We start from the raw sequence: 9174 nt of genomic DNA, 5'->3' as shown, positions 1-9174 counted from the left end.
TAGTCTTAAATGTGGAGACGGTGTCTGCCTCCCGGACCGTAACAGGAAGATGATTCCACAGGAGAGGAGCCTGATAGCTGAAGGCTCTAGCTCCTGATCTACTTTTGGAGACTTTCGGGACCACGAGTAACCCTGCGTTCTCAGAGCGCAGTGTTCTGGTGGGATAATATGGCACTATGAGCTCACTAAGATATGACGGAGCTTGACCATTTAGAGCTTTATAAGATAACAGTAGGATTTTAAATTCAGTTCTGGATTTTACAGGGAGCCAGTGCAGAGAAGCTAAAACAGGAGAAATATGATCTCGTTTCTTGGTAGTAATAGTAAATAGTAAATAGTGGATGGTGCAAAAATAGCAAAGCAACCTTTATCCAAAGAAAAAGTAACACTTGATGTTAAGGTACGCACACGCACCATTAAAGTAAATTTAGAAAACCTATTTAAGAAATAATTTTGTTGTATGTGTTGAAGTTCCCTTTACATCCTGATAGCAAGCTATAGAAGAAATGCTCTGAGGAAAAAAAGTCAACATCAGCCAGTTGTACAAAACATGTTACATGTTTTTTTCTTAACATGACACTGAAGGCTTGATTTCTCCTTAGCTGAGGGACACGTTTGCACAGAGTCCCTTAAAAGGCTTTGTGTTGTTAAGGCAAGATGTACAGCGGTAAAAGTTCCAATGGAGATAGTCTGTTTGCTTGGACTCATGCTTGTGACGCCTGTTATTGTCTCACAAAGTTGGCTTTTAGTTTATTAGTGAAAAAATGGCAACAGTTTTGGGATTCCTTAAGTATAAGACCAAGACAAGGAGAAAACCATAGATACTTAATTGAAAATTTTAAGGAAACATTAAGGAGAAGACTTAAGGGTGTTTTGAACAACCAATTTCATTAACTAGGACTTAAAGGAAAATCTTATTTCTTATTCCAGAAAACATAAATAAAGCCAAGGAAACAGATATTTCTACCCAGAGCTGCTGGTTATTTTCCAGGGAAAAAGCCATGATTGACATGTCTGTTTCTTCAAATGGAGGCGTTGTGCAGGAGTGGCGAGGCAAAGCCTGGTGTGGCAGCTGGATTTGTTTCATTCCCTTGTAAATTATATATCAGGTGAAATTTAGACACCTGTAGTGTCTTTAGCCATATGTGTTCATTTCATACATTTAAAAAACCTTGTATTTCCGTCGGGTATTGTTGTGAATGAGATGATATGGCATTTATTGATCGGTATTGGCTCATTATTTACATTTATTTATACATTTATTTCCTCATTTATTCATTTCAGGATTTATTTCATAGGTATATTTATTCATTTGTTTGTTTAATGTTGACTTAAATGGTATTCCATAATGGTGAGGTTCAAACAGACGTAAATCAGTTAAAAATTAAAAGTAAAAAAAAAAGATCGATAATCAATTTGATGTTTTGAAGGCACAACAATTTTATTGCCATGAAATGTCCTTTATAAAATACATGAAATCCTGTGTGAACCAGCCCCACGTCTATCCAGACACAGACACAGATAATGTTGTAATGACTCAACAGACATCTCTGTACACCTCTCATAACTACAGTTGCTGCTAATTGATGGGAATTTGTGAAAGAACTGACGTGCTTTTAACCGCTTGAAGTTTTGATATTGAGATTATGTAATAAATATGCCAACTCTGAACAGGATTATTTGAATGTTATTACTTTACATAGCATATTTCTGTCTGTTATTGTGACTTTGATGAAGATCAGACCACATTTTATGACTGAATTATGCATAAATGTAATTAATTCCAAAGGGATCACTGTCTTGTTCTCAGCTCTTTATGTTAACCATCTGGTCTTATCTTTTATCCTCTCTTTACTATTTTTATCTCCACACAGTCAGCGCACTCACAGATGCACATGATGCAACAACTTTGATATTCACACAACATATGATCTGTACTCAAAAACAAATAATTTCTCACAGGGTCTTGGTGATGTATCCCTCGTAGTGACAAACTTTGGGTAGTAAAAACTTGAGCTTTTCTGACTTTCAGCTGATTGTTTTTGTTTTAGTAGAGGGTGTCTGCAGGTGTACGGGCTATACCCACCTGTTTCCCTGGCTGTTTACACTGTGTGTGTAAGTTAAGGGAAACTAACCCATGCTACGCACATTTTGGAGACAGGAAATTGGCGACAGAGATGGTGAGGTGGTGAATTGAAGGTAGATTGTGGTAATTAGATGTGAGGAATATGTATAATGACACATTTCACTACACCTCATATAACACGTTTCTCATTGATCCACTAAATAAACATTTAAATGCAGCAGTGTTATTTGTGTAAGGGAGCCCTAACTTTTCCATATCAATTAATCAATCAATCAAACTTTATTTGTATAGCACTTTTCATACATCTCAATGTAACACAAAGTGCTTCACATATTCAGAACAAAAGCATTAAGCATCGGAAGTTATTAAAAATGGGAACTCAGGGAACACCATCATAACTCTTACAAATCTGCGATGAAGAAACACCAGAGGTAAAATTAAGATTTAAAAATACATAAAAAGATAGATTAAAAATCCAAAAATATGTAAAAGGAAAGAGTACTATAGAATAAAGTGAGTAAAACCTGAGATTTTAGGAGTAAAAGAGTAAAAGCAATGAAGTAAAACAGACATAAAAGGTGGGTTACGAAAAAGAAACAATAAAATAGAACAAACATAACAGTAGCAGGACGAGCTAAGATAGAAAATAAAACGCAGATCAATAAATAAGTAAAATTCAATTGAAAGCCAAAGTAAAGAGGTAGGTTTTAAGTTTGCTTTTAAAAATATCAACCTTCTCTGCTGCTCTCAGGTCCTCAGGAAGGCTGTTCCAGAGACGAGGACCATAATAATAAAAAGATGCCTCTTCGTGGGTTTTTGTCCGGACTTTGGGAATAATTAAAAGGCCACTTCCAGACGACCTGAGGGTTCTCAGGGGTTCATACTGTAGGATAAAAGCAAATCTGATAAATAGGTAGACCATTAATAGCTTTGCAAACCAATCAAAGGACTGCCTCTCTGTGCACTGAGCTCACGTGTGCGTGTGAGACCAGCAAAAGCACGTGAACACACATGAAGGCGGTGCCCATGTCTCACGGTCTCGCACAAACGCACACACGTGAGCGCGGTGCCCAGAGAGGCAGTCAGAGCTACAGGCTACAATGAGGCTAAAAACAGAGTTCAAATGAGGTTTTTCCAAACAACTTTTTATGTCGGGGCTTCAGGACACTTGGATCACTACGGACGAGCAGTATGGAGATATTTTGTGGTTTCAATTATGTGTTTTTGGACGTTTGAATCTGGGGCGCCGTCAGCCTCCATTATTGGATTATTGGATCTCTGCAAGTGATGTGAGGACTCTAAAACTTCACCTGAGCCTCCCTCGGCATATGGGTGAGTAGATAATAGCTGAATTTTCATTTTTGGGTGCACTATCCCTTTAAGGAACCATTGATCGGCAGGCTTTGTCTATGCACGGCATGAATGAGGTGCTTTGCATTGACCATTTATGGTTGAATGTGGGCATGTAGAGGGCTGGATATGAGCCTGGTCCACATGTGGACAATTCCAAGTTGATTTGGGATTTATTAAAGTAAATTGCATACTGGCAGGTGTCCGTATGTTTTTATAAATCAGAATATTTTTTGGTGTATGTACATTTCCTCATTTGCATGTACGCAAAAATTGGTGTGGTCTCCACAGAGTTTTTAAATGAGGTCCCTGGTGATTTAAACTGGTAGAGCTATTTGGTTTGTCCATTTTGGGCTACGGTAGAAACATGGTGGTGCAACATGGTGATCTGCGTTGACGAGGACCTGTTCCCTATGTAGATATAAATGACTCATTCTAAGGTATCGAAAGCACAATGATTCTTTGTTTCAGGTGATTATACATGAAAGAAAATACACTTATTATAACACATTGAACCTCAGCTAATATATTCCCCTGAATCCTACACACTGGACCTTTAAGTCCTCAATTTCCCCTAAGAATTTTCCCTTTTTTGGATTTGAAATCCATAGCTAGCTGAGACTCAAGACTAAAGACACACACTTTAGTTAAAGAAATGTGAAAATATGTTTTATTCTGTGTATAGGCTACACTTTTTTACAACTGGAAAATGTAATAATCACTTTAAGCTTGCAGCAATGATAAATAAAATTTAAATTGCTACAAAAAAACATTTTTCATTTCCATGTCATTTTTTGTCAAAGCCACAGGGAGACACTGGAGACGAGCCACAGAGTGCCCACCCCTGACCCACACATTATCTGTTTCAACTTTATGAGGTAATAACATGTCAGTGTTGATTGCAGCTTGTTGTGCTGCCCTCGGGGAGCCCAAAAATTAATTGAAGCAGATTTAAATTGGCGCTGTCAGCCATCAAGCTATGACAAACATTATGATATGAGCACAAGATGAATGTTAATGAGAAAGGACACTGGGGGAATTGACACTGTGGAGCTTTTGAGTGCTTGAAGACCAACAACATCAATACCTGTTCAAAATAATGAAACCCCATGGAGTCATGGTCATTCAATTAACTGTATTAAGAAGCGTATACTGTAATATGAATGAATGTTGACGGTGTGTCAGAGAGGGATTGATACAGCTATACAGTGTCTAATGAAAGTGTATTTTTTCATCAGCACAAACTGCAGAGTGTCACACAGTCTTAACCAAGGGCTTATGTATTGCACGGCTACTGCAGTAGGTTACATTTTATGGTACAGGTATTCAAGCTGTTGCATCTGCCCCCGAATGCACATATAGCATATGGCTACAGATTAGAGCGGGAAGGTAATAAAATCACATGATAAAAATGGTTAAGGTTAGCATCTGAGAGAGTAAAGAACAAAGAGCAGGGTTATAAAATACAGCACGATCCACATGGCGACATATGGTATCTGCACGCATCCACCCGAGCCCCATAAACTCAAACAATAAAAAAAAAGCCCTTTGGGAATAGTCTCCGGTTGCCTGTGGCGACTGTAACGTTTGTTAAACAGAAAAGTCTCTCGCACATCGTGATCATTTCCCTTCCTGTCTCCCTTCCTCCCAGCCTCCGTCTCAACACTGTTTCCTTTGTTTTTCCCACTAATTACAGCTACAGGTGAAAGGACCTGTGTAATAGCGGAGGCTGTTGTATCGAGGCGATCTGTACAAACCAATTGTCTCGCCTGTTTTTGTCTGACACTCTCACATCTGTTTTACTGTCTCTGTATTTCACACAAATGTCACGCGTGGATTGATGCATAGACAAACTCTCTGTGTCTCTCACACACACACACACAAATAAACACAGGTAGCTCAATGTGAAGATAAACACACACACCTGAGAGGGAGCAGGGCGATATAAGGAAATGGGTATCAAGTAGAGTAGAATGGCAGGTCATTAAGTGAAGCAGTGAAACATGCGCTCAGGCTCTGCTGCTCTGACCTGTCTTGGCAAAGGAGCAGACAGAAGTGTTATCACATACTCCATCGCCCAACCTTGCTAGGACCATCTGGGGACTGCACGCATGTCTATGTGTGTGTTTGTGTGAGATTGTGTGTGCGCATTTGTGTGTTTATGCCTCGAAGTTGGCCTTAAGGCAAACACGCACTTACCTTGGTTGGTGACTGTGGAGAGGAAAGGGCAGGGCTGGAGTGTTAGTCTTGACCTTGATGGTTCTCAGTAGAGTTTCATTATGAACAGGGCTTCGGTTTTCACACCGTCTGATGCCTCTCGACCTCGGCGTTGCGACCTTCATGCTTGTGAATGCTGCAGATGAAAAGCATGGAAGCGGGGAATGGTGTGTGATTAAAGATGAACAGGGTTTTAGCTTTGTTTTAAAGCCTTTGCCAATTGCTTTCATGGATTTGAGTGTGATGGCTGACATTGCTGTCATTTGGATGTGACCTGGTAAGAAAACACATCTTAAAGGGACAGTTCACCCCAAAATCAAAACTACATATTGTTCCTCTTACCTGTAGTGTTATTAATCAGTCTAGATTGGTTTGGTGGGAGTGTCTGCCTTCTCTTGAATATAAAGCCCAGTTAAGACCAAAAATCTGCAACCAGTTTACACCAATGGAACAAGACAAGATAGCATGTCCTCTGCAGCGACGACTCTCTTGTAGCGTCTTAAAATATGAATGAGGATGAATGAGAAGTCAGATACTTGCTACAGCTGCATCTCGAGTGAAATGGCACAAACATGAAGAAACCAACAGGGTTGAAAATTTTGAGCCGTCCACCCTGAGGGACTTCAGTCGTTTAAAGGATTTGGTCACCTCTCTTTCCTTCCTTTCCGTCCAAAACTCTGCTATTTCTACCAGCTGACTTTGCTACAAGCTGAGGTGATACCATCAGCCGGCCTGAGCTGAGCTGAGATAGGCCAGTTCACATCGCTGCAACTTTTCTCCACAACGTAAGCCCAGTTCTGACCAAAGATTTGTGACAAGCCAAGTTGAAACAGGCAACTAATGTGCCGTTGTGCAATGTTCTAAAAACCTACCAGCTCACACCAATGCAACTAGAAGAGACGGTGTATCATCTCTAGTCAACGACTCTCTGTGCTTCTGATCTGTAACGTCGACAGGAAGTGACCGCCATGAGACGGCGTATCATCTCTAGTCATCGACTCTCTGTGCTTCTGATCTGTAACGTTGACAGGAAGTGACCAGCTTTCTCTTACAGACGTGTGTTGATATATTTTACAAGATGTTATGAGATTTAATAAGAAATTTTATCAGAGTAATTGATTGCTGTGAGACCGAGTCAAAATCCATCGTCCTCGTTCTGTGCAGAAGTGCATTCCTAAATTCAGTTATTGACAGTTTTCTGTTACTGAAACAGACAACTCAGCTCAGTCCAAGGACACACAAACAGCACATTTTGCATGAATATATAAATAAAAACAGAATGCTGAAGCCTCATATTAGTTTTGGCTGAAAGTAAGAATTACCTGGAGTTGAGGATTTTGCTCCTCAGTTCTGAGCATAAGGAGAAAAGGAATGATTATAGCAACCAATGACTATTTGAATGCACCACAAGTAAGGCTGCCGTCTTATAGTCGACCAAACGTTAGTCGACCAGAGAGGTCATTAGTTGGTAAGATTTCATTGGTCGTTTAGTGGCCTAGTCTATGAGGAGCTGCACCTTGTCAAAATAAATCCAAACCTATATGACTGGACCATGTGTGACTTTAATGTGAAAGGACAGACACAGGAAGTGTCCACGCTCCACAGCGTCATTAACAGGCGGCTCGCTCAGTGTGTGACGTGCACTTGTAGATAAAATATAGGCCTATATTAATGAAGGTTCATTAGTACGGTTTTGTATTTCTCTGTAATGTAGCACAGTGTTAACAATGTTACTGATACTATTCTTTCTCACACCTTCAACTCAAACCACCAAAATATATCATTTAATCATTACATTCATATCAGAAACATGCAGGAGACTAGTCCACTGATGGACCCTGATGAGGACTGTTGGTCCACTGATGGACCCTGATGAGGACTGTTGGTCCACTGATGGACCCTGATGAGGACTGTTGGTCAGCTAGGAAAACTCTTAGTCTGGGGCAGAAAGAACTAAAAAAAGTGTAAGCAGATGCTTTAAAAGGAACATCTATAGTTGCACAGGTATGAATGAGATATTACAGTTAAACTTGCAAAAAGTGAACAAGCTTGAGATGATTTTTCTTCACCTTCTTGCTACAATAGAATAAGTTAAACATACTGTTTTGAAGACAACAGAAAAGCAGCAGACTTTATCTTTTATAAGCGATGTTTCAACCCAGCACAGGTCTTCCTCAGGCAAAGAGTGAGGGTCAAAACGATGCTAATAAAAGCTTCAGAGCGCTCTGATTCCAGTGTGTGGGTGATTTTCTACTGTATCCATGTCGACCTTTTGGTATCAGCACCTACAGCAGCTCACTTAGATCTGTCTTTAGCTGCTGCTGTCCATGGTGCTGAAACAGTAATGCAGTGTAACACCACTGACACTGGTCAGGGTCCTTATATTTAGATGTTTTATATTCAATATGAACGCAGCATGCACATAATGATAATCTGATTTACTTTATAATTAGGATGGGGCATCCTTTTGTGTCATGCCCTCTTGAGCAGGGCGAATATTATTTTATGTATGCAGGTCAGCGTGTCAGCATTAAACAACATTATGGTAAACACACCTATTTGGCTCTAACTGTTGTGTGTCATTAATATTTATTAATGGATGAATGTGTGATTAAGGACACTGAAGCAGAGAGGTGGAGAGTGAGTGGGAGTAAAGCCAAAAGAAAGTACGAGAGGAAAAAGAATAAACACAGAAAGTTGTGAAGGAGCTGCACAGATGAAGGGATAAAAGCTGTTAAACTCTCATTTCTCTCTGCTCTCTCCATGACTAAGCACAGCTCTAAAGATGATGGCACTGATTTCACATTCAGAATAAAATAGTCTCTCTACTGGCCGAGAAGACTTTGAAAAGAATGAGATTTTGGTTGTAGTTATGGAGACGAGACAGTGGAAAATTGATATTCTCAAGTTACAAGAGGGGTTTTTAAAGCTGCACCGTGAGGGATACGTTGTTTTCGCAAACTATTTTTCGAGGAACGGTGCGTTCAATTTATCAAGCAATGACCTTTTCTAAACGCAGAACGTTTGGATGCTGTTTTGGATGGTTACGTTTTCACCGTGCCTTATCACACTGCAAAAACACCGGCAAAAACAAATTGGTGAGATGAAACAGATTGCTTTTATAAGATGGGGTTCAGAATCACTCAAAAACTACATTTAAATCTAAATTTCAGATACTAAGCTAAAATGGGCTGACTCACTCTTGTACTCTCTGTCCGAATTCAGTTCAGGGAGGCTTGGTAAGTGGCCCTCGGCGTACTAAGCTGGTAATCTTTTGACACTCTGATCAACTGTTGTAGTATAAGGAGCAAGAAAGTCTTTAAAGGTTGGGTGGGAGCGGAGGTGGATAGGTCAAACAAACTCCTTGACTTTCACCCAGGAGACTGCTGTTCTTGTCGCATGTGAAACCAGAATTCAATAGCTGTTTTAAAGGGAAATTTCGGTTTATTTCAACCTGTCTCCTATCGTCCTAAATTTGTTTCAAGTGACTAGTGACATAAAAATAATAGTTAGCATGTTAG

General features: G+C 39.8%; 2 long non-coding RNA genes across 2 annotated transcripts in view; one reads left to right on the top strand and one right to left on the bottom strand.

Annotated features, from left to right (window-relative positions):
* Positions 1-7581, top strand: part of LOC126398333 (uncharacterized) — a 157936-nt gene extending 150355 nt beyond the window's left edge. Inside the window, exon 3 of the long non-coding RNA XR_007570765.1 lies at positions 7473-7581. This is a non-coding gene — a long non-coding RNA (uncharacterized LOC126398333). The remainder of the gene's footprint in view (positions 1-7472) is intronic.
* LOC126398334 (uncharacterized) overlaps positions 1-9174 on the bottom strand; it is a 672738-nt gene that overhangs the window by 411613 nt on the left and 251951 nt on the right. The gene's annotated exons all lie outside the window — the stretch shown is intronic.

Source organism: Epinephelus moara, chromosome 12, assembly GCF_006386435.1.
Source record: "Epinephelus moara isolate mb chromosome 12, YSFRI_EMoa_1.0, whole genome shotgun sequence".
Lineage (NCBI taxonomy): Eukaryota > Metazoa > Chordata > Actinopteri > Perciformes > Serranidae > Epinephelus > Epinephelus moara.
Note: the sequence above shows the minus strand (reverse complement) of the source record. Positions and strands in the feature narration are given on the sequence as shown.